Source organism: Anser cygnoides, chromosome 9 (genome assembly GCF_040182565.1).
Source record: "Anser cygnoides isolate HZ-2024a breed goose chromosome 9, Taihu_goose_T2T_genome, whole genome shotgun sequence".
NCBI classification, from domain to species: Eukaryota; Metazoa; Chordata; class Aves; order Anseriformes; family Anatidae; genus Anser; species Anser cygnoides.
The window spans coordinates 22,488,590-22,512,733 of NC_089881.1; the positions used below are offsets into that span (position 1 = coordinate 22,488,590).

The 24,144-nt window shown below is 44.3% G+C and overlaps 1 protein-coding gene across 6 annotated transcripts in view; it reads left to right on the top strand.

Moving 5' to 3' along the window:
- The window catches only part of MECOM (MDS1 and EVI1 complex locus), a 318,248-nt gene that overhangs the window by 153,895 nt on the left and 140,209 nt on the right, over positions 1-24,144 (top strand). The gene's annotated exons all lie outside the window — the stretch shown is intronic.

Here is a 24,144-nt window from a genome sequence, read left to right on the forward strand (position 1 = left end):
AAGCTCTGCCATGTCTCTGCCTGATGTAACACCAGCAGCCCCCGTGATGTTACAGCACGCAGAAGCCTGGTCCCAGCACCTCTGCAAAGCACCAGAGATGGGTGTAGATGAGGTAGAAATGATGTGCTTCCTACCAAAAGAATCACACTGCGGGCGGTGGGGATGTGACAAAAGTCTCCCCACAGCCTCTGCCTTTTCCGCAGAGAAGCCAGTGCTGGCTCCGGAAAGGATTTCAGGGCACCGGGGGCTCTGCAGGGCACCAAGGCGCCTTCCACAGCTCCTTCCAGTGCTGCCGTCCCCCTTCACTCCAAAGCGAACCTGATTGAGCTTCGGCAGGACTTCTCCCCGTCGGTGGATTTTCTACGGGGGCGATAAGCTGGCCGTCTGCTCGGGCTTTGTGGCCGAACCGCCACCGTGAAAATTAATTAACATACCTGAAGACACCCCTGAGCAGGAAATCATAGTACTGCTCTGTGATTCAGGGGTGAATAGGAGCTCTCCATTATCAAAAACTCCATCAGGGAAGAGGAAATTAAGTTCCTAATTAGACAGTGTCCAAAGGAAGAAGTGAGGCATTGAAGAGATGAAGAAAATTGAGAGGTAGCTGATGCACGTATCAGGCTAATGATAGAAAAGGAAATAGTGGAGCTTGAAAGGTCACTGACCTTATTAGGCTCGGAGAAAAGTAGTAGATCTTCAAAAGCTTTCACCTATGATAGGTTGACAATGTGTGAAGTTCTCTAGATGGTCAGAGAGGAAAGACAGCCCAGAAAGAGCATGGGAACAAATTAGGTAGATTACAGTGAGCTGCATAAATGCAGCATAAAAACCTGATTTAGAATAGAGAGGAGTTGTGAACAGGAACAGCCAGAAATGTTTCATTACCTGGTGAGGTTTTTCAGTACAACTGCAGGATTTTCTCTCTCACTTAGTAATTTTATTTTATTTTATTTTAGTATCAATTAGGCTCAGTAATGATCCCTCGCTGGGAATAATGTTTCCCTAATGAAGTATTGCGGTGGTGGGCAATTCTGAATATTAACTTCAGTGAGATAAAGAGTGCTGCTAGTAAGAGCTTCAGTGTTACTGTTTGAGTGTAAGAAAAACATCCTGCGTCCCTAAATGAAAGCATTGCAGCTTTCTTAGTGGCAAGAGACTTTTACCTTGGAATACCAAACCTGGCCAGCTGCAGTGTTTTTAAAGGCTGTTGTAGACTATTTTCTCTGTACGTAAAAACTCCCCGGGTCTTTAAATGAGATATTAAAAGAAACAAGTCCATAGCAAGTCAAATGAAATACGCCTAAAGCCTGCCTACTGCCAGCCGCTCTTCCTGCAGCAGTTTGTGCAGTACGTAGGTGATTTCTCAGAGCCAGCGAGGCCTGATTAAAATCCTCCCTGCTGCTTCACGTACGAGCCTGGCTCTGAGTTTGGAGCTGGAGTTGTTTCTCTGCCTTCCTGGTAAACGGTCCAGTTTTGTTGTTCTGACTGCTGGTAGGAAAGGGGGAGAAGGAATGCAAAGAAGAAAGAATAGGGAATTAAAATTATGGCACCGTGTATTTTTCATGCAACGGGGCCAGTCCGTTTGCAATATAACAGAAAGGGAGTTTTTCCAACCAAATAAATGAGGATAAATTCTCTGCTGATACAAAGTGAGTGTAGCACCATGACTTTCCCTTTACGCCAGCAGAGTGTGACCCGCTCTGACAGTACCAATAAAGCCCAGTGTAAAGCCAGGCCGTCACAGAGCGTGTCACGTTTTTGTTCTTGTGTTATGCAACAGTTAACTCTGTTTTTTTTTTTTTATGATATGAATAACGAGGTAGACTTTAAATAAATACTGTTGTATTCCAAATTTTTAAAAAAAAAAAACATGTGAAAAACCGCCACCATGTGGCACTTCACAAACAAGGCAAAAGATGCTTCCTGAATAAAGAGCGAGCGCTTTCCTGTAGCGGGAAGGAAAACAAACAGGGTGCACCCAACACGTTTTCCTCGTGCTCGAGACCCCATCCCGGCGTGGAGCCGCTCTGCGCGGATCCAGCCTGGAGGAGAAGCGCTGCAGAGCCCCGTCGGCCACGCCGCGCGTACCTGTGTCCGTAGGAGGGCTGCGCCGAGCAGCGTGACGGCCGCTGGAGTTCCCCGAGACAGGGAAGGGCTGCCATCACCGATTAGTTGTGGTTTGTAATAGTATCGTCCTGTTTTCACTCACCACGGTAGAACATTTCTACTAGGCTAACAAGGCATAGGGTAATGAGAAACATGCCAAGTTTAAGGGAAAGAGGAGTCGAACCTATGCACAGGAAACAAATGTGATCAATTACCCCAAGTGTAGAGCTCGCAGATACCTTATCTTAAGGCTCCTTAAAATAAGAACTTGATTGTTTCCAAATGTGTCTAAGAAGCTAGTGATAGAAACGCATTAATACAAGAGACACGTGAAATTTTATTACCTCCAAAAATTGTCATTATTACTTGCTTCTGAAGATATTGAAGAATCAACACAAGTGTCTAGCACATGATCATAGTAATAAATCTGTGACTACCAACTCACGTGCTGTCTGCAAGCATAGAAGCAGAGTTTCAGCATTGCACTATTACAGTCTTCTAAACAATATTTCAAAAAGCCACCAATATTTATTATAACATAAAAAAAATCTTTTGCAGTTTATTTTTATTTTTTTATTTTATTTTTTTTATTTTTTTTTTTTTAACATTAGATTTGTTCCTTTCCTTCAGGACCAATATTTCAAAGATTTTTTCCTGGCAATTATTCTCCTCGTAGGTGCTACACCATCTGTAGACGGCTACTGAACTTAGGTTGACACCGAAAATGGAGATCGTTAGCTGAGATTTCTGACAAACGGTGTGTTTTCTGAAGATACATTAGGAGCAGGGAGAAGTGTGTAACGGAAAGCTCATACTAAGGTATGGCTTTGACCTGAAGTTATGTGATGCTGTGCTAGGTTTTAATCTAAATCTGGGATGTTTAGGACAGGAATATACTCTTTTTTTTTTTTTTTTTCCCTATTATTAATACGTGTCCATGGAAATATCACCTACAGATGAATTAGGAGGACATGGGATGTGGGAAATCTTACACACTGGTTCCATCCGTGTAGGTCCCTTGGGCATCAGGAGGAGCTGTGCATGAGGACTGATGGGAGTGCGTGACCTGAAAGCTCCCAGTTGTATTAGAATAAGTGCCCAAAGCGAATGTGGTGCTTCTTACACCTGGTGGGTTTACACAGCTGAGCCTGTGGCTCTGAAGTGAAGCAGAGCAGTGACGCAGGCTCCGCCAGGAGCCTTATATTCCTCCTCTTGATGGCATCTAGTAGGAAGGTAGTATAAAGTTGGGCACTCAGGGCTGCCCTTGGCAGGGAGAACCAAAGCACAGTGCTGGGGGGTTTTGTCCTCTGAGACCCCAGTTTGGACCTTCTGGGAGTCTGCTCGTTTTCCAGACCCACACTTGGTGTACCTTCACCGGAGGCTGGAACGAGGGTAGAACACGTAGGTTTTGCTAGATACCTCCCGATGTAGGCGTTGCTATATGGAATGGGTTATTGCCTCATGCTGCAGGGGCAGGTTTGTTTCCTTTGAAATGTGTTTGCCTCCCTCCTGAGATGACAAATTCAGCTGCATTTTTAACGTGCTGTTCTATTTTAAATTGTTGTTTCATGTCTGAGATCGCAACTAAGTTGTTTTAACCTCCGTGCACGTTTAGTAACCCAAAAGATTGGGTGTTTATTACAAATAGTCATTTATGCGCAACCTAAAATCTTCAGGCATGTTTGTTGTAGTAATGCACGGAGCGGTCATTTCAGGGGACAATGCTAAAATGCAAACAAATAATAACAATAATAAAAAAAATGTTTCAGGCATTTATTTGGTATTATACTCAGTACTGACCTGTTATGGTTTATTAAAGTTCTACACTTTTAGCCTGGAGACATTTGCCGGTGCAAAAGTAATGGCTGCTTTAACATCCGTGTACAAAAGTGGAATTTAAGAGATTAACTTGCATTTGACCTACTTCAGCTCTACTGGTAATGAGGGGTGCAGGGGCACAGAATTAATTTCTCTCAATTTGTGGCTCTCAGGGGTGCTGCTAAGTTTGAGAGTGCTTGAATTTTAAGAGTCTCCTGGTGTGCTGAGAAGGTTTTGTTGCTGCACGGAGCTCTGTTAGCGGCAGGGACTGAAGTGCCAGTTTTATCTATTTGATTAATAGCCTGATTGAGTTCTAGTGTATCTTTGAAAGAAAAAACATATTTTCTCTTCCACTTGAATAGCATTTTTTCCCACATACATCGATCCTCCTCACCCACCCAGGAACAGCCACTCAAAGCAGCTGGGGGACTGAGAAATGTCTGCTGGACCGAACTTTTTGCCAGCAGCTCTCAGGCTGGGTGTTCCAGACCAGATCTGTGTCACCTACACGGCGATCTGGGATTTATTCAGGATCCGTTATGTGTTTGGTGTGTGATATTAATGGGCTGCTTCTAGAAGGACATAACTCAGAGCGGTATTATTTGGAGTGATGTGATTTTAAAAGCTAGAAAATGACTGCGTAATTATTACTCGAGTGCTGTGTCTTTACAGCAGTATTAATGCAGCTGGAGAGATTTTTGGCAAAGCAATTTATACTCTCGTGAAATTGGCTGTAACTACTGAATGTACAACATTTCCTTTTCTCCCCAAGTTTAAAAGGTCTGTTTTAGTTCCTTATCAATACACTTCATCCCTCCTCTTCCTTTTAAAATAACCACTGCTCAGTGAAAGATTCCTTTGTGCGGAGTCAGTAGCGACATGACATGATTTATTCCAAGCTCGCTGCAGTTTATCAAAGAAATAAACAGAGGAAGCAATATCGCATGTAGGTACCATCCTGTGTCACATATGCATATTGGGGGATAGGACGGGAGAGAGAAAATGTTTCTCAAGTTTTCTAAATAGATTCTTACTGATTTATCATATCTGGGGTTTATCTTTTCGGGAAATCTGTAAGTAAAAGCTTTCTCCACTCCTCTGTGATCTCCAAGTCAGTCATAGCACAGAAGTGTCTGGAGACTGCGTGTGTATGAATGGTTATTATTTAGCAATAAGCATGATATTAAGCACCTTTGACCTACATGCAAAAATAAATAGCAACTCTACTAAAATAAAACACATGTGCATCTGTGTGTTTAATAATATATATGGAAAAACCTGTAATTGCACCCAGAAACACATCAACATGTGCAATGCACTTATACAGGAGTGTGATTGTGTTATACAGCATTTACCCCTAAATTTAATAGTGGGTAATCATCCTTTGATTCTCCCCTGGAAGTTCAAAAAGCCTTTGTCAGGTTTCATTGTCTGTTCCTCCTTCCAAAACCTGTGATTACAGGACAATGTAGCTTCCCTTCAGTTCTGCAATCTATGAACAAAAAGGGTAATAGTTGCTTATTTTCAGCAAGTCTGGACTGACCATTGCTTGGATCTTGAGCAAGTGGCTGATTTTTTATTTTCAGGTTAAGGAAATTAAGACATTGTAAAAATAGGGAGGCTTTATATGCAGAGCTCTTCCACGGAGTTTCCTGTAACGGGATGCACACAGTTGTACCTTGATGCGGTGGTTTTAGATATGCAATTACTGTCAGGAGTTCATGAAGGATTTTCCTCCTTTTTAGGAAAAAAAAAAAAAAGAATAGTTGACCATTTGAGGGTTTCAGTGTTAAAACATAAAACATACTCCTATGACAAGCTGCTAACAAAGTGTTACCGTCACACATTTTGACTATGGGAAGGCAAATCTTGCAGTGATGAGCTTTCTTGATTTCATGGAATTTTTAAGAGATTGTTTATTAAGCTCTGCTTAAAAAAATTTAAAAGCTTACTGGAAAAAAAAAATAAAAATACTGTTTCCACTGAAACATCAGCTGCAGCTGATGGAAGTAGCTGCAGCATTTTGGTCCTAAATGGCTCTTACTTTTTTCACCCAGAGGAAAGCTTTGGTCGTTCCCATGCGTGCTTCGGAGAAATGCAGCGGCACCGGTGTCTGTCCCACTGTACGGGGCTGATGTCCTGCAGGCTGCCCTGCTCCCGAGGGCTGGAGGGAGTTTCCAGCTCCACTTCTCCTAGCAGCTGCCAACGTTGTCAGCACTGATCCGTCAGAGAGGATTTTTCCTGGCCAAACTTTGAAGCTACTTTCTGACATCCCCAACAAACTAATTGTTGTCTCCTGCCTCCGAGAGCCCTCTGAAGTCCCAACGAGTTAGTGTCTTCTCAAGAGATGAGAAAGGGGACTCACAAAATCAATTTATCAGGCTATTACGCATTGTCATCAGCCAAAACAAAAACCTGCTAAAGACAGGAGAAAAAGTAGAAGAAATGGGTCTCTGAGAAAAGGTTACAGAACATCCATCTTCTCTCCTCTTCTGATTGTTTCCTTTCTTTACCCATTTTCATACCCATTTCCCTCCACTAAAAGACACTTTATGACAAGCATTGTAATCTCTTTAGACCAGGGGGGAACCTCTTCTTTAGGACCGAATCTTTGCAAGGCGTGAGTGACAGCGGGAAGGGGTCCAATTGCCACCGAAGACACTAGGCAATAAATCATCCTCCCTGGCATCAAGTGCCTGGACTCGTCCCCACTTCCTGATGGCGACCAGTGCCTAGCGGTGACAAAACAGCTATTGTCAGCGCCCAGCAGCCGCATTCCCTCCTTCTCCCCGCGGAGGTTTTAAGTTTACCTAAGGCAGAAGAAATACAGGCTGTAGCATCGGGAAAGAAAAAAGGGGAAAGTCCGCTGAGGACAGGAGAAGGAACGCGCGAGAGCGATGCTATCATCGCATACTTTCCTAAGTCCAAACAATGGTAGCAACCGGAGAAATGCCACTGTTTTTTATTAGTAATTACTAACGCGTCTTTCAAAACCCTCCAGTGAGACGGTGATTTTGTTTGCGTGTTTTTAAGACTTTCCATTTCCAGGTGACCCCTGCTGCGGTGGTTACTCTTTAACCGAGGCAAGGCAGTGCTAGGAGGCGTGTGCTGCCCTGAGCACAACAGCTCTTCACCAAAGAGAACAATCTTAAGGAGGAAATACTGGATGGAAAATAAGTTCTTGTCACCCAGATGCAAAGATTGGAGCATGTTTTGGATTCTTTCAGACCAAGCCCCAAAATCTCTGCATCGTCAAGTTATCACACCAAATACCATCGCGAATTTTTTATCATTCACAATTAAATTGCCAAAAAGGAAGCTTTAAAAAAGGTGTCAGATTTGTTCTGCTGAGATGCTTGTGCTCCACTACCACATAAAAGACGTTTACAGATAAGTTGCAATCAGCCAGAAGTTATATATTAACTGATGAATTATGGTGAAGACAGGAACAAAAGACTGTAGTGGGATGAGTCTTTAAATCTGAAACCCCTCAGAAGGTCACCAAAGGATAAGGGTAGCAGAATATTTATCACTGCTGCATTTTTATCCTTATTGATTTTCTCCCCATGTCATTAGGGTGGGTCCTTTAGACAAATGAGCTGGAGAACACTAACCATTTATTAATTATTGTTGATGCTGGGAGAAATGGCCTGTTTCCTCCAGAATAGCCCTCAACTTAGTGCACTTGCTAAATGTAATGCGAGAGAGGAACTTGACTCTGGAAATTTAAATAATGAATTAGTTAACGTGCCATTGACTCCTCTATTCTGGTGGGGTAAGTGGAAATCTATGTCCATTTGTTTCCCAATGTGCTGTTGTTCTGTACGTCCGCTGCCAGGGTCCTCAATTATAAGAATCATTTTGGGGTGTGAGAATGCACTAGATATTAAAGGAAAAAAAAAATAAAAATCTGGAGCTCTGTAGTCAGGCAGTTACGCTTTTCATTATCATAAGAAATATAGAGATTATATCATCCTTCCAAATATCGACTAGCCCGGGGGTGAATAGTTTTTGTTTGAGTGAGTGAGTAAAACATCATTAGTTTTTTCATGATCACCATGGGAAAAGCTGACAAGTAGATTTTTCTATGGGCTGGTATATTTTCATGACAATTTTGTAAGCCTGTGTTATACGGTTCTGCATATAATGAAACTCCTTCATAGTTTAGTAACAAGGAAAAATATTATTCCTGTTCTTTTTAACTGTAAATTGATTAGACTAGGCTGAACTAGCAAAAGTAACCAGGTCTCTCTGTTTTAACATTTTGAATTATTTAATGAAAAGCCTTTAAGGTCTTTGGATTCACAGTCAAATTGCTACAGAGAGTAAATGAGATGAAGGTTTTTCTAGGCTTCATGACAGTTCTATCCCATTTCATCATCTTAACTAAAAAATAATCCTATCTAACTTGAAATCCACAGCAGCTGTAAGTAGAAAATAAATCCAAACCGCAGCTCAGACTTGTAACCTAACAGCTATCATAAATAATCAGAACCTATTTGAAGGTGGAAGATGGGACATTAGAAGCTATTTACACTACTAGAGTGATGCCATTGATCAGTAACAGCAACCCGTAGATAAGACTCATATGATGTCATGGTTATTTATGATGGGAATTGACAGTAAAGCTACTATGGAACTTTCTTCCCGACAGCTTCATTCATTTCTGTTTGTGATGCATTTTGCTGCTAAAGAAGCAATCAATAGCAAAATTGTGGTGATAAAAGTTATTACTGGTTAAATATATGAAAAATGTGCCTGTGCAAATATACATATATAATGCCAACTAGGAGAACATTAAAAAATTAGGTCAGTGGAATTTATTTAATACTTTTTATTACCAATGTATAGTAAAGCCATTTTATGTTCTTTGATGGGGAACATGTGCTGCAGTCCAATTTGTTTTCTAATCTCATCAAACTTATTGCAACCATGAGAAATGCAACGTTGCAAAGATTTAACATAACGTTACAGGGTTTTTTCAGCATGCTGCTGTACTCAGTGCATTGGTACAGGTCAAACAAGACGCAGCTGGGGGTGCTGCTTCTGGAGGAACGTCACACCACGCTGCCTGTGCCGTTGGGTTTGCTTTTTTGTTGGGAATTAAGCTTGTTTCCGTTATTTCCACGCTACTACAAATCAACCGATATTTTGGCTACTAATTTTGTACAGCAAGCCTTTCATATTGTGTTAAGACAATACAGTGGTGAAAATGCAAGCAGAAAAAAAAAACCCACAGAAGAAATAGGAAAGGATAGTTTCTACATTATATGAAGGATCATATTAACCTATTTGCTTGCTTAAGCTCACCATTTTTCATCTGTGTATTTTACTTTTTATTAGGTAGCCCGTACCCAAAGGGAATGTTTCATTCTATTTCTGTAAATTGAGATTTGTACCAAACAAAATGTTAATTGGATTGTCTTCATTAAATGAAAAAGACATAAAGATAGATGTGTGTTTAGGAATGTAATATGCCCTGCAATAGTCAGGTTAGAATTACCAACCCCAGACATTACAGAAACCAGCACCAGAGACTGAAAACTAAAACTGGTAAGACACAGAAATTGTATGAAATTCACGTGAATCACAAGAAATTAGAAAGCAGCATAAGGGGATAGAGAGAGTGACTGGAATCTTTTTTTTTTCTGTAGTGTCCACACAGAGCATAAGCGGATTATTAAAAGTATACTAATGTTTTTAAGGCAGCATTAGTCCAACATTATCTATTTATTAGCAAAATCAGAGCAATTGGAAGACTATTGCTGATGGTCAGTGGTTCTAAAGTTAATTTTCTCTATTGACAACTGATAGAAAATCCATATAGTACCATAATTAGCCTAATTCTGGCTAATTTAAAAAATCTTCAGTATGTTTCTCTGTATTTAATCTTTTGTGATATGAGCCCCCATCCTCAGAGGAACTGGCTTATCTTTTAAACAATCCGGGCTCTATTTTGTATAGGTCCTTTATGTATTCGATTGTATGTACACAGCAGGTCAAAGTCACTACTTCCCAAGACCATTGTTGGCCTGGAACAATAAATATTAGACTTAATTTCAATGGGTCAGAGTTCATTCTCATCCACTGACTGTCTGTCTGGCAAAACCGGCTGGTCAGTCGTTGAGCTGAGGTAGCAGTAGTCAATGTCAACAAACTGCTAAGGAAAAAATGTAGATTTGATCCTCTGAGCCATGACAAATCAAAGTGTGGTGCTATCTACATGTATGTGTGTTCTTCGGTTGAAATTACTGATTTCTATAGATCAACAAAGTTAGCACGTGCCACAATACACCTTTTTGAGACATAAACTATGTATCTATGAACGTGGTGATTCAGCTAAGTAGTAATGTGCCTCTTGGTGGTATGTATACATATACATATATATATATGGTGATGAAGAAATATTGCCCTTATTAATATTTCACACATTTTATAGGTAATACTACCCCTATGACTTCACACTGTTCCTCCCAAATGGTCCCCAGGTTGCACTTGGGATATGTTATTACAAGACTTTCTGTCATATTTCGTGAAAAGATGGGCTCCTGTGCCTGGCAGGGAGCAAAGGTGGCCGCACTGCAGCTCCCGCTGCCCTTTGAGCACGGCTGCTGGCTTATAGCTGCTAATTGCTGAAATGAGGGTAAAGCAGCAAGCTGGTAAAATGAGGTATGATGACCAGGCAAATTTGCCTAGGATTTGGAACTGTCTCCCCAGAACGTGAGGGTAGCACTTTGCTCTCCTCCAGCATCCTCCAGCTGATGCTTCCAAGGAACTTTACATGTAGATTTAATTCCATAACATCCCAGCGTCGTGCACTGTCATTCCCTGTCTTTAACTAGAGATAAGTCAGTCTTTTACAGGGAGAGAAACGGAAGAGTTGAAAAGTTTAAATTACCATTGTCAAACTCACTAAGGCTGAAGTTTATATCCTATATTTTCCTATCTATTATCCGATATTTTCCTGTCTAAGCAGGCAGCCCAAATCTCAGTCCTGCTCAGCAGCCTCCCTCCATTGACTGCAGAAATTATGGGGGGATAAGTTTGCCTCTTTTGTTTTCTCTGTTTCAGAATGTGCTTGACTCCAGCTGGGTTAGGTATTTTTTGGGTTATTTATGCCCAACAACAGTCATATGGTAATGACCCATCTGTGCTTTGAAGCCCAAATGTCTTTGAGGTGAACTGGATGAAGAAAGAAGCTGCTCATTGTTGTTTGGGATTTTATAATGTTAAATGTGTGCTGATCATGCTGGAAAGAAACAGGGCTACACCTTTGTCCCGAGGTGGTTGTCACTCGTGTGTCACCGCAGCTCCCCACCAGCGCCCGACGAACACAGCCCCGTCGTGCAAGGCCATGGCCAAAGCTGCAGTGCTAACAGGTCCCAGTCCCAATGGCCTTATGGTTGCTTTCAAGATGTGCTAATTATTATGAAATTATTGCTTGGTTTTTTATTTTTTTTCTAGTCAGGAAATGTAGTCCCACTGAACACAACCAAAACTGGTAGAAAATTGCTCCAATCATGTTTTCCCAAGTGGATTGGAGTAGAGAGGAATTGCTTGAAAGTTAAAGGGAAAAAATACTCAAGATCTAAAGCTTGTATGGATGTGTATTAAAGTGGGGAACACTTCATGGAAGCAATCCTCTGTTGGCCTGGATAATCACCTCATTTGGAAACAAACGGGCTGTTCCTATGAGGCTATGAATGCATTTAAAAACAGTATTTAAGAGTAAAACACCATCTCCCTGCCCTTCTGGGTGCTGCAGTGTGAGTCCCTTGGGTTCAAGTTTTCAGAGCTTGCCCAGTTTCTGGCCACCAGGTTTGTCCACGTGCTCTGCTTTCTGGAGGAACCGAGCATCCTGCTCCCGCAGAGAGCGCTGGGCTCAGGTCACAGGCAAAGGCAGCTGGCTGGAGGCAGGCAGCCCCCAGAACCAAGGTGCTGGTCAAAGCGTGGCTCTTGTAGCTACCATTTTTCACCTGTAACCATGTTCGTGTGGGCACGTGTCTTTGATCAGGAGGAACCCCAGTAGGAAACAGGTAAGCTGAGACCAAAGATTTCTGGATCTCGGGGTATTTTACCCAGAAGTTCGTTTTTCTGTGGATGTGCCCGTTCATATCTGCTGCTCCTGCAGTCAGGAACTTGCCTCAGCAGGCTGGTGCTTAACAAGTGCAAACGCCCAGGGTGCACCCCTTGCACACGCACGTGCACTTAGCCAGGTGTTCAAAACTTCTATTTTCACAGTGCGTTGATGAATTACGGTGATGTATTTTGACATATGGGGAAAAGGGGAATTGTTTCGTATGTGAAACGAGTGGGAAGGCAAAAAGTCCTGCTGCCTGCAGGATTTTTGCTGTCAGCTGGCTGCTGCTGGACTTGTGGTTGGAATCACCCCCCTGATTTCTGGACGTGCTCCCGGGAGGAATTTGTGCGCTTGCTCCCTGTCCTGTCGGTGCAACCCAGGTGGAGATGCAGACCCTCCCTGCCTCAGGCATTCCTGCCCCCAAAGACAGGACAGATGACAATTACGATGACAATTATGTCAAGCGGGCAGGAAGAAGTTAGGCACGAAACAGGCCCGAAAGCTGATTCTTTGGATCTTAGTTTTCATGTGAGAACGGGGAAGGGAAATTAGAGGGAACCGAAGGGCACCTGCTGAGAATGCTGACAACTGATCGCTTACCTGGATAAAGGGACAATGTGGAGATGCAGGAAAAAAACAGTAGGATAAGCCTGGTCCTTGCTCTGAGAGGGAAAAGCGGCAGAAGGCAGCAGGAGCCGGCATGCAGAACACTCCTCCTAGGGGCTGCCGGAGCCTCTGCACCAGCCCGTCCGTGGCCATCGCAGCACCTTGTGCAGGAGCTGCTGCCGCTGCCTGGAAGCCAGAGTTGGAGCCGATAATATTGGTGGTTAGTAGAAAGGCTTTGGCTGCTGCACTGTGCCCCTCTGTGCTGCTTTACCCTCTCCACAAGCCTATGCTGCGAGTGGTGCCTGAAGGAGCGTGGGCTGCCAAAAACTGTGTCTGGTCGGGGCTCAGCAAAGCCACGTGCTTAAAGGAACTGGAAGCGCTTTTAATTCTGCTCGTCCTGCTCCTGGGACTAGGTACTGACACTGCTCCCTTACCACGTTTCCTTGTCCCTTTCTCCCCTTCCTCACGCTGCAGTAACCTCTTCGTGTCTGGGGAGTTTCTCACAAGGCTTCACTTGCAAAACCGCTGTTTTCTAATCTTCCCTTCCTCAGTTGTCCTAAACTACAGAAATTTAGCAAGTAGGAAGAATGCAAAAATCTTCCTGTAGGAGAGACAACCATAATAACAAGAAGGGTTAAATATGAGACCTTGATTGTGTCCTTTTCAGAGGCATTTTAAGCCATCTCTACAGTTTGTGTAAATTACACACACAATATGGGTGTGCGAATACATTAAACATGCTTTCATAGGTTTGCTTGTCATATCATAAAAGCAGCAATAAAATACTGAGAGTATATTATACTTATTAATGTACATTTGTAATATGCCGTCGTTAATCACAAAGTACTAATAACAGACTTTTTTATCGTGTTGAGGCAAAACTTGCCAGCTCTGACTGTTATGGCTGACTTTACAGCTACCTGCCTGTCAGCTTTAAGCGCGGAGGAGTGAATATTTCACAGCAAAAATGCGAGGTCCCTAAAACATCTGGTTGTAAACCTGCAGCAGGGGCTGAAGCAATAATAAAGCTTGTGATGGATGAGTCACGTGAAGCTTCCTTCACCAAAAAGCTGTTGCATTTCAGGCTTATTCTTCTCTAATAATAGACTTTCAGAGCCTGGACAATAGCCGGAGCTTTTCCCTTATCCTAGGGGTGAAGCCAGCGCTGAATGGCAGCGCTGGGCAGGGCGCAGGGGACGTCCTGCTTTCCCAGCCCCGCGGGATGAGGGCTGTCCTCCTCCCCACGCCTGGTGCATGGTGGTTTTCATGGGGCCGTGCAGAAGCAGACAGCCCTCCTGCAGCCCCCTCCGTGCCTCCCTGCCGGCCTGCCCTCCTGTGCAAGAGGACACGGAGCTGCCCTGCTCCTGCTGGCTGCTGCCCGTGCAACAGATTTTGCCTCCCTTGGGTCATCGGGGATGCTGATGGCGCTGGAGGGTGGATGAAGGTCTTCCCCCGGGTGCCGCGAATCCCCACTGACTCCAGTGGGATCAGAGCCCGGAGCTGTGGGCTTTGGGTGTTCCTCCGGGATCGTGCAGCTAAGCTGCTGATGGGCTGCGCTATTAGCACGGATGCCATTTGCCCCTGATTGGCCTTTGATTCACGGGGTTTTTATCCTTTTGAGAATGTGATTTTTGTGGAAACACCTCAAGAACCCATTTACAGCAAAGTGGAAAGTTTTCCCATAGCCATATGTTTCCTATGTAAATGTACGTGGTGACCTTGGAGCCATCTAAATCCCTGCGCACATCTCACTTGCTCCCTGGCGCTTTTTTTGGTGAATCAGAAGTAAAATCAAAAGCCTCTTTGAGGATTACTGGAAAGGAATTCCACATGTGTTAGCGTGTGCGCGCACAGGCCGTTTATTTTAGAGCACAATCTCCCTAAAATCAAATGAATATAATCTGAACATGCTTTTAAAAGATTAAAACCCCCAAAGATGAAACTGGAAAGCCTTTTGAATTTTTATGGGAGACAAACAATTTATGTGGTCCATCACGTGCATTTTCAGACCAGCCTTGTTAGGGCGTATTTTGAGCATAATAGGAGAGAACTGGCGTTTGGTTATGGACTGTAGATCTCAACAGGCTATTACAGCCAAAGCTTTTGAAAAAAATCTGCTCTCAGTGCTATCCTTCTGTAAGGAAAACAATCTCTCCTTTCCGAAGTCGTCTGTTATCAGGCTTTTAACCTTTTATCCACTTTCTGAGGAGGTGCACAACATCCTCAAGCTCCAGTAGCAACCAGACCCCGAAGACTTGATTCCACCAGGCTCAAAAGAGGTGGTTTGGCCTCAAAACTCCACCGGAACCCCAGAAGTGATCTTGGAGATACAAATTCTGCCCAGGTCTCCTGGACAATATCAAAGAGAGACTGATAGAGCAGCTGGATAGCCACTCTCACTCCTTTTATTAGGGCAAAAACCCTGACTCCCATCATGTTCTCCTTCCTTATCTTAACAACTCCCCAGTAAATGCAGAAATTGAGGAAAGTGCTTTAGTGACAGACTTAAAGACTGAATCCTCTGTCCTCAGAGCAAATACAAATCAAGGTCGTGCCCTTTCTCTTGTGCTCTCCCGAAGGTGCTTAAAATTTGGTTTCCTCTCGCTTGCTCTAAATCATGTTTTGTCTAAGAAGGGATAATCTTCATTCAGTGCAGATATGCCGCTGATGTGGATTACACGGGACTTGCACAGAAACTTAGCAGCATTTCACCCAAAGATAATAACCATCCTTCCCCATGGGAAGGAAATTAATGGGAAATTAAATTCCCAGAAATTAAAACCCACCGTTTCAAAACACATTACACATAATGCATGTATAATGCAGCTTCCCTGGAGGAGAATGGAAGAATGGAAGTTCTGTAGCTGCTCTTTTTTGTGTATTTGTGTAAAGGCTTAGGATTTTTACATGCTAAGATTAGTCATATGATGAAGGAAGGGGTTAAAAAAGTTGTAAACCACCACACGGCAGAAATAAGCATCCACTGTTTCCCACAAGCCGTAGCTATTTCTTCCTTTGTGCTTGTTTGCATATGTGCCTGGCCACTTAAACGCGCAGGTAGGATGAATTTCGCCAGTCTGTGTGTGTGTCTGGCTGAAAGCCCTCTCATTCACACCACGGGTGTCCCGCGTGTCCCCGTGGTGAGCGGGTGATGCAGACTGTGCCGTGCAAGGGGCAGGCTGCGGCAGCATCCCGGCGGGTTACCTGCTGTGCTCTGAAGATGACTTCAGTGCCCTTTTCAGGCTCTGTACTTCTGGGTTTTGCAGGCTCATTAGCTTTCATGGCTTGATTTCAGTGGTGTGTCTACATGACATTTATTTGCCTTATGAATTGAGGTTTTAATTCACTTATTTTGCTTTTAGCGAGTGAGTGGATCCATGCTGTAAAGTTTTAAGACTTGCTCTTGAAACATTATCTTCTTGGCTAATAAACCGAGACGATGACAAGATCTGTAGTGAATATTCAAATAAATGTGATTACTTCATTTCATGTCAACAGAGGAGGTGAAAAGTGCAGCTCAACTGGCTTGGTAAGATTGGAAGGAGGGGCTGGGAAAAAGCAAGAGACAACAAAGAGATAGTTGGTAAGATTTAGTGGCTTTTTTTCAGCAGGGGTGTTGAAAAGTCAGTGTTGCAAAGTTCAGCAGGGTCAACCAAAGTGCAGAAACTTGCTTATAGTCATTGAGGAGAGCTTGATCCATGCTTCCAGAATTCAAATTATCAGGAAAAAATAGATTGATAAATGATGTGCTAGTTTCACCCAGTCGAAACAGGCTGAAGTTTGCACTGAGTGCGTATTATCCTTTTTATATCAGAAGGTAGAAAGTCCACTGTCTTTCACAAACGAGGGCTGTGATAAGACGTAGTCTTCAAGGAAATCATAAAAGACCATTACACCAGCGGTGGCATTTCCTGGATCGAAAACTGACTGTCCCAGAAAGGCATGCAAATCTAAACGAACTTTTCGACCTGCGTGCTTGCTAATAATGAACCAATCATTTCCAAAGGCAGATTTGACGAAGCGTGCTCACATTTATTTGTATGCAGGCTATCAGCTATGCAGCGCGCACGCTGAACGTGCTGTTCTGGCACAGAAGACGCACGATCACCCCCTGGAAGGTGTTCCTGGGAGAGGCAGGCTATTATTTGGTTCATCTGTACACAGTACACCGTGTTTTCCAATTAACACGGTGATGCTGTAGACGTGGGGCAATAAGATGTGGTTGTTTACTCAGATAAAACCTTTGTCTCGGATGGAAACAGCAATACGGGTCCGTGTGCGTTAACCTTTGCTTTGACTCCTGGCGTCCTTGGCAGCGTCCTGCTCCCTTGTAGACAGAGGGCGAGACACCTTCCTGCACCTCCACTGTTTGTCTGCGGGGACTGCACTCCCCGCGGTGTTTGGTGAGGGAACGCTTCTGCAGGTGGCGTGCTGACTCATCCTGGGCCATAAGCTGGCTTCAGTAATTAGAGAAATATATTCTCTGCAGGTAATTGTGGTCATGGTGCTGTTGCGTATCTGTGACCGTCCCAGCCACGTGGAATTTTCTGTGTATAGTAATTTCACAGCACCTTTAGAGACGGGTGTGCTACTCTGCAAAATAACTGACAAGTTTTCATCACCCATGTTTGTCCTGGGATGTCAATACAGAGACAGCTAAAGTACAGGCTCAGACGGAAGAGAGAATTGTGTAGGTTCCTCCACAGAGACCCTATGCATATCCATTTGCACAAGGGTAGATTTTATGAATTGCTGAAAAAAAAAAAAAAAAAACCACCTTCCTCTAGTAAATCCTCTTGACTTACTTTTGGAGAGATTGATTGTTGTGGACTCAATTGTTGTGGGTTTTCCTGGATGGAAAGGAGGATGGAAAAAGCAGTTGATTGAAAGGACCGAATTCCGTCCTTTCTGCAGGTTCCTCTACTTGTGGGCTTCTCTGTGCATGCGTGCTCTAGCTTCTCCCAGTCTAAACGGGGATCATACTTCTTACCAGTTTCACAGGATGCTGCATTGCTTAAATCATTAGTGTCTCTAAAGAGCACTGCAATCTTCATGTACACTGTCCTACTGATGTACTAAATCTTAATTTCTCTGATCTCCCATTGTAGGAACAAGCACAACCTCACCTTTCAAATTTTTAAAATACTTGTCTAACCTGCAAATCAGTGATGAGATTTGTTATCAAGTTTATGTGGAAAAATATTTCTCTGGCTTCAGGCTACGCTTGGAAGGTGTTATTCTGGAAAGAAGCCGTGTCAGAGAGTCATAAGCAAGAGACTATAGAAGGCTACTGATAATAAAAGCTGTCATGAAATGCTGGCTACAGTAGTTAATGGCCAACGTAATAAACTCCTCTCTTCTTCCTCACCCAGGGAAAAGCTAATTTGTGACATCAGTGCTGTGTTGTACAGCTGTTCTCGTAGGAACGGCGCTTGCCTTGGAGAGGGGCACGGCGCAGAGGCAGTTACAGAGCGTTTGGGCATGGAGCAGAGTATAGGCTGTGCTGGTGGCAGGTGATAGAGGACAGACCATTAAAACGTTGTTTTTTTTTTTTATACCACGGTGATTACGCTTCAGACTTGCCAAGTGGATTTAGAGATGGGATGATATTAAGTGGATTAAGAAAAGAGTGCAAGGAAACATTACAATCCAGAAACCAGATAGGTGCCTAGAGCAGCGGAGAGGTTTGAGATGTCAAATGAGAGCTTTGCCTGGAAATAAGACCAGTGTTTGATTTATACAAAGTCTCCCAAACTACACTGAAGACTCAGGGTGACAGATTTCCAGAACGATGATACCACTTGAGAAAGGAGAGGCACTGACCAGAGGCAAAAAGCTCTGCAGAGAGAGGGGTTGCATTGCTTCTTCCTTTTTCTTAAAGCAATTGTTGCCCTTTCCCTTGTGAAAAAAATTTATATCAATACATGCTAAGATGAGCAGTAGATAGTCTGCCAGTAAACAAGTATTCTAATTTAAGACTGGAATACAACAGTTTTCATTTTTATTTATATTTGAGATGCTGTGGCTTAGTCTGAAACAGCGATTCCAGGGAAATTTTAATTCTGGCTAATGCAAGAATGAATGCTTCTGAAGCATTTCTTCTTCCCACTTACAAACAAGCAAGGCGTGTGATGGTTTTAACACAATGGAGTAATTCCAAACACGTGAGGCGATTATTTCTGCAGTTTGTTTTTTCACCACGCGGATGTTAAGGGTTAACCGCTCCCCAGCACATAACTGACAGTGGTAATATTCTCCTTAGTCCAAAGCGGAAGAAGAGGGGAGTTGCTTGTTGTTATAAAAGCAGGGAATTTCTGGATCTTAGTAAAATAAACCAGGACTTTGTTTCTTGAAGTAATTATTCTCTGGAGAGAGAATAGGAAAGATGGAGGCAATTAGGAGTGACCTTGCATCAGTGAATTGTTGAGAACTTCTGGATCAGTGGCTGATATTTTCATAACTCCATTTAAGCAAAGCTTTTTTAAGCTCTTCTTGCCACCACTAGAGAAAACACAGCGTTTAGCGGCTGGTCCACAGCCCACCACCACAAAGAGTCCTGCCACATGGGGACGGGGACCCCGAGCTCCCGTGGGGCCCCGACCCCCGTGGGGTGGGTGCTTTGGGGCATTTATCCCCCCCCAGGCTGTGCTGGACTGGAGCCACGCAGCCCGGTACGTCCTGGGACCGCCTGGGTCACTGCATTTACCAGCACGGCAAGGAGAAACGAACCTGGGAACGCTTTTCGGTAACCTCCACCTCACCCCTTTTAAGTAGAGATTTGCATTCTGGTGTGTTTTTTTTTTTTTTTTCCTTCTGGAAACCGTCTTTTGAGTGTTATCATTTAAAAAGCGTGTTTAACTTTTATGTGTGAAGTTGGCAATGAATTACTATAAAGCAAATAAAACTGTCCTAGCAGCCCGAAAGTGGTGATCCAGCAGATAGCATTCACACCCTCATCTTTGTATTCCCTTCCTTCAAGGATATCAGTAGGCAAACAAGGCCGAGTCTCTAATATGTTTAATAAAGGAGCAATTTCTTAAGTTTCCTGACCTAACTGTGGGAAAGGCAATGCGTTCTCCCGATTGCTCTGCTCCAGACTGATAGTGGCACCTGGGCACGGCGGGACACGGCCCAGCGAGTATTGGTGCCACGGCTGCTGCTGGCCTGAGGTCCTGGGGAGCGTTTGGCTGAGCTCTTCTCCCCTGGCCACCGTGCTGGGGAGCTCAACAAGTGTTGGAGACCAACAAGTATTGGTGCACCTCTTAGAAAACGGGGGCCCTGTGAAGCACCCGGAGCAGGGGAGCTAAAATAACAGGCTTTTGGGAAAGCAGTAGCCCAGCAGTACGAGCAGCGCCAGTGAGCACACGTACTTCTCTCGACACGTTTCCCAACTACTGTCATTTTTGTAACCCGATATTGTCAGCGCCCGGCACGGCCACATGAAATCTGCTTACCTGGATGGCACAAGCGTGTAAGGGCCTATCTCTGTGGTGCATACCGCTGCAGAGGAGGTTGCTGTGCGTCGAAAGAAAGGCATGCGGGGTTTTTTTTATAGCTTTCATGTTGTTTGGTTTGTTTGATGTTCTTCTAGCTCTGGCAGATTGCAGAAATTTGTTTTCTCTTACAGGGGCCATCACCTTTTGAATGATATAAAGGAGTTGCTCTGTTCTTCAGAGTTGTTTTCATGCTATATATTTACTTAACAATTTCATTTTCTGAGTAGTTGTTGAAAGAACAGGAGTTTGTAAATTATACAACACTAAACAGTGGATACTGTCCATGGCTTTAAGCCCAGACACTGTCAAATGCTTCTCCAGATCCTGGCTGGTTTGAGAAAATCATTGCGAATTACAGAAGTATCAACATTTTTTTTTTATTTAAATATTTTGTTTCTTTGTTTTTGCTTGGCATATTCTTGCTCGCCTCTATAGCTGGCAACCGGTTTTCAGAAGGGGCTGGGGCTGGGTTGCTGCACATATGGAACTGAGCATCTGCGGTCTCAATTATTGAAAAATTAGAAAGTTCAAAAATAAAAATAAAATGAATGTTAGATCTCTTGAACCTCGCTCCCTTGCTATTTGTTTTCTTTGTGCATTAGAAGCAAAATGCCTTCTGTCATAATACTAATAATTCTCTGCACTATTATCCCGGGATCTCAAATTACTGTGTACACATTCAAGTGTTATGTTTTCTAGCACTCTCGCGAAGCAAGTCCTGTCCCCCCTTCCCATTTTCCAGATGGGAAAACTGTGCTACAGAAGCGAGCTCAGTGCCATGCAGACACTCCCGGAGAAAGTGGGAAGCAAAACCACGCCCTCCCCTCCTCCGCGCAGCCCCGGGACTGGGCTCTTCTCTTCCCCAGGGTCGCCCCCCTTGGGGTCAGGGAAGCCACGGTGAGGCCACGGTGAAGGAAACGGAGGACACAAAGGTCTGCAGTGCCCCGGAGGAGCACGGTGCACATCCCCAGCCCCGGGGACAGGACCTGGCCCTGCCGTCGGCTGTGGGTCCCGTTTCCCTCCTGCGGTTCCCCTGGCTTGGCCAGCCGCGCGGCGTGGGCTGCAGCGCGTGCCATCCGAAGCATCTCCTAAAATCGCTTTGGACGTCTCGCGATGAATCATACCTATATCCTGTTACTGTGAACGGAAATCGCAAACATGGAAATTAGTGTGTGTTTTAGCTGTTAGAGCTGGGCGCCCCGAAGCTGCTCGCTCAGGGCTGTGCAAGCCGCGGCTGGGGCACGAGGGCCTCACCCAGGGCTGGACGGTCGGTCGGTCTGTACATCTTCACATTGCCCGGGAGGAGAGCTAATGGCCTTTCCTTCTGTTTGGGTAAACAGTTCATCCATCTAAGATGGGAGGTTTCTCAGCCTTCTGTTTGGTTTACGTATATATATAACATAAAAGTTCCATTATTGAGCTCGTTGCCGCAGTCTCGTTTGAACTGAAGCCACTGTATACATATTCGGAGCTCTTCTTTCATTGTATAACGTTGTGAGCATCCATCATTTGCCTTACAAATATTTTTACTTTCCTGGGGCAAAGCTGGGAAATTTACTTGCACTAACGGATGTGGCTGAATATAATGTCCCTCTGCCAGAGACTTCTGCTGCGCTGCACATCTCTGCTCTATCTATATCCATTTAATTATGTAAGGATCCTTTCCACCAAACCACTCCAAGTGAAGAGCAGCAGTAATAAATAAAGCAGCAATGACAGTTGTCACTGATATAGAGATGCTTTTGGAGGGCAGAATAAATTATTTGTGTTTGCAGTTATTATTTTTATAGATAATGAATTAGCTCACACGTTGGCAGACACAAATCCTCACTTAGCGGGCAGATGCTTATAAATATGCTTCACTTGAAGCACGAGCCTGTGCCAGCACAACTTTTAAGCACCTTCCTTATCAACTTGCCCAAGTCACTGGCTTCAGCGCTGAGCACAGGCTCGCCACAGGCACAGTTTCCCCCCAGACTGCTAGGTTTTCCTCCAGAAAACCAGGTAATTACCAAAATTCCCTCCTTTAGGACTGCACTAGGTGCTGAGCTGGCCTGACAGCGCCCACGAGCTAGTGACGTGGCTCTCATGTCCCTGCCCACTCACCTACAAACCCTCATCCTGGACAAAAAAATAATGTTTTCCTGCTGGAAGCTGCCCCCCAGAAGGCTCAGGCCCACCAGACACGTGATGGGGACCTGGTCCCAGCTACGATTTCTGGGTGTGCCAGCGAGGAGGAAGCCCCACGGTAGGAGGAGAAGCGGGGGCAAGTGCTGAGCCCTGATTAACAGCCGGGCTGGGAACTGATTAATCTGCCCCTGATTAATGACATCCTGTGGGTGACTGAGTCATGCAGCGATGCCGTGCCTCGACACCGTGCTGGAGACAAACACCTGCCCTGCTGAGCCACTCCGCAGTCACAGCTTGGAGATCCCCGGGAGGAAGCATCTCATGGACGTGGAGCATCTTTACTGTTAGCAGTACAAACATTTTATCGTTTCCTTCTGCTGAGCTGAAAGACAGGGAGCACGTTGCAGACTGGCATTTTTCTAAAGGCTCGTAAGGATATTCTTCCTTAGCCACATTAAAAGTATTTTGCAGGGTACTTACAGTGATACCTGCCGCTGATCCCACCTCACGTTCAGGTGGTGATATAGTTGTTGTCACCTTCATTCTCACTTGCTGTGTTTTAGTGCAATGACAGATACCAGCAGAGAGGTGAGGCTGGGGGTGGGATGTGTTTTCCACCACACCCCCAAAACTCCACAGGTCTGTCACTTCCCAGTTCCATCTAAAACAACTTTGCTCCGGCACTCGGTTTGCAGGGAGGAGATACAAACATTTGGCTTAGATCCTCTTTGGAATTTTGTTTAGTTAACCAAGCGTTGTCTCAAATGCCTGCAGACAAGTGTTTCAAGGGGATTGCTTTTGTACCTGCTGTTATGGAAGTCAGCAGAAAAATATTGTTCTTGGCTGCTGTCCTGATTAACGCCGACATTTTAATGCGTGTTATGATAGGTCATTTGATGGATAGTCACCTGTACCCCGCGATCAGCTCTGCCTTGGCCACTGGTGTTGAACTTTAGCAGCTAGATGTCATAATTTCCCATCTTTTGCTTGATTAATGTTTCCTTTGGTGATCTAAAGGGAAAGAGTCTGGAGAGTTCCTCCACATGCCCCGGCTAGCCCGGGGCAGTGGGATGGTGACAGACTTAAGGTGGACTTTCTGTGTGTGTCGGTACCTGTCTTCTGGGCTCATGGAAAGCCAGCCTTGCCCAGCCCCTGCGTGCAGCACAGCTCCAGCACGTTCCTTGGCTTTTTGTATGCACGTGTGTGAAAACCTCTGGGTTTTAAACACCAAAAGTGACGCTGGAGATACTGCAGGCTTTGAAAGGGGCTTTGAATCATCCTCTGGGATTTAATGGAGACCAATAGAATATCTACATGGGAGTATAAAATTTCATAGGACGTTCTGAATTATTTTCTATAATTTTAGGCTCTCTGAACGTTGTTCATGGACCTGCACTGTGTGCCTCCTCCTTGCTGAATTCGCTGCCAGTGACTTGTAGAGAACTTTTCCCTCTGCTTAACTCAGCCCCTGGTTGGAATACAGCCTCCTTGGGGCACGTTGGCTGAGACCAGTGGCGCTGACTGATGCCACCACCTTCAGTGGTACATCCAGGGGCACCTCTTTCCCTCACTACACCTTTCATTTAATCTTTCCTTAATTTGCATGTTGTAATAAAAACTTGGCCTTGCTGTAAGCTCTCACTGCTCACCACTTAATAACATCTCCACAAATAAAGCTATTCTTCAGTCACATGTAGAGGTCAGAGCCTTTTGGAGCTGCTCCCGCTGACATCAGCAGGTGTTCAGGTATCCTTGTAGAAGGCAAGCACTCAGACCTTTGCAGACCTCAGCTTAGGTGTCTAAGAACCAGGTTTCCATCCATGTTCACCAGTGATGAAACAAGTGGGATAACATGCACAGGTAACATCAGGGGTGGATAAAATGCCAGCTCTGGCTTAAAGTAGGTAT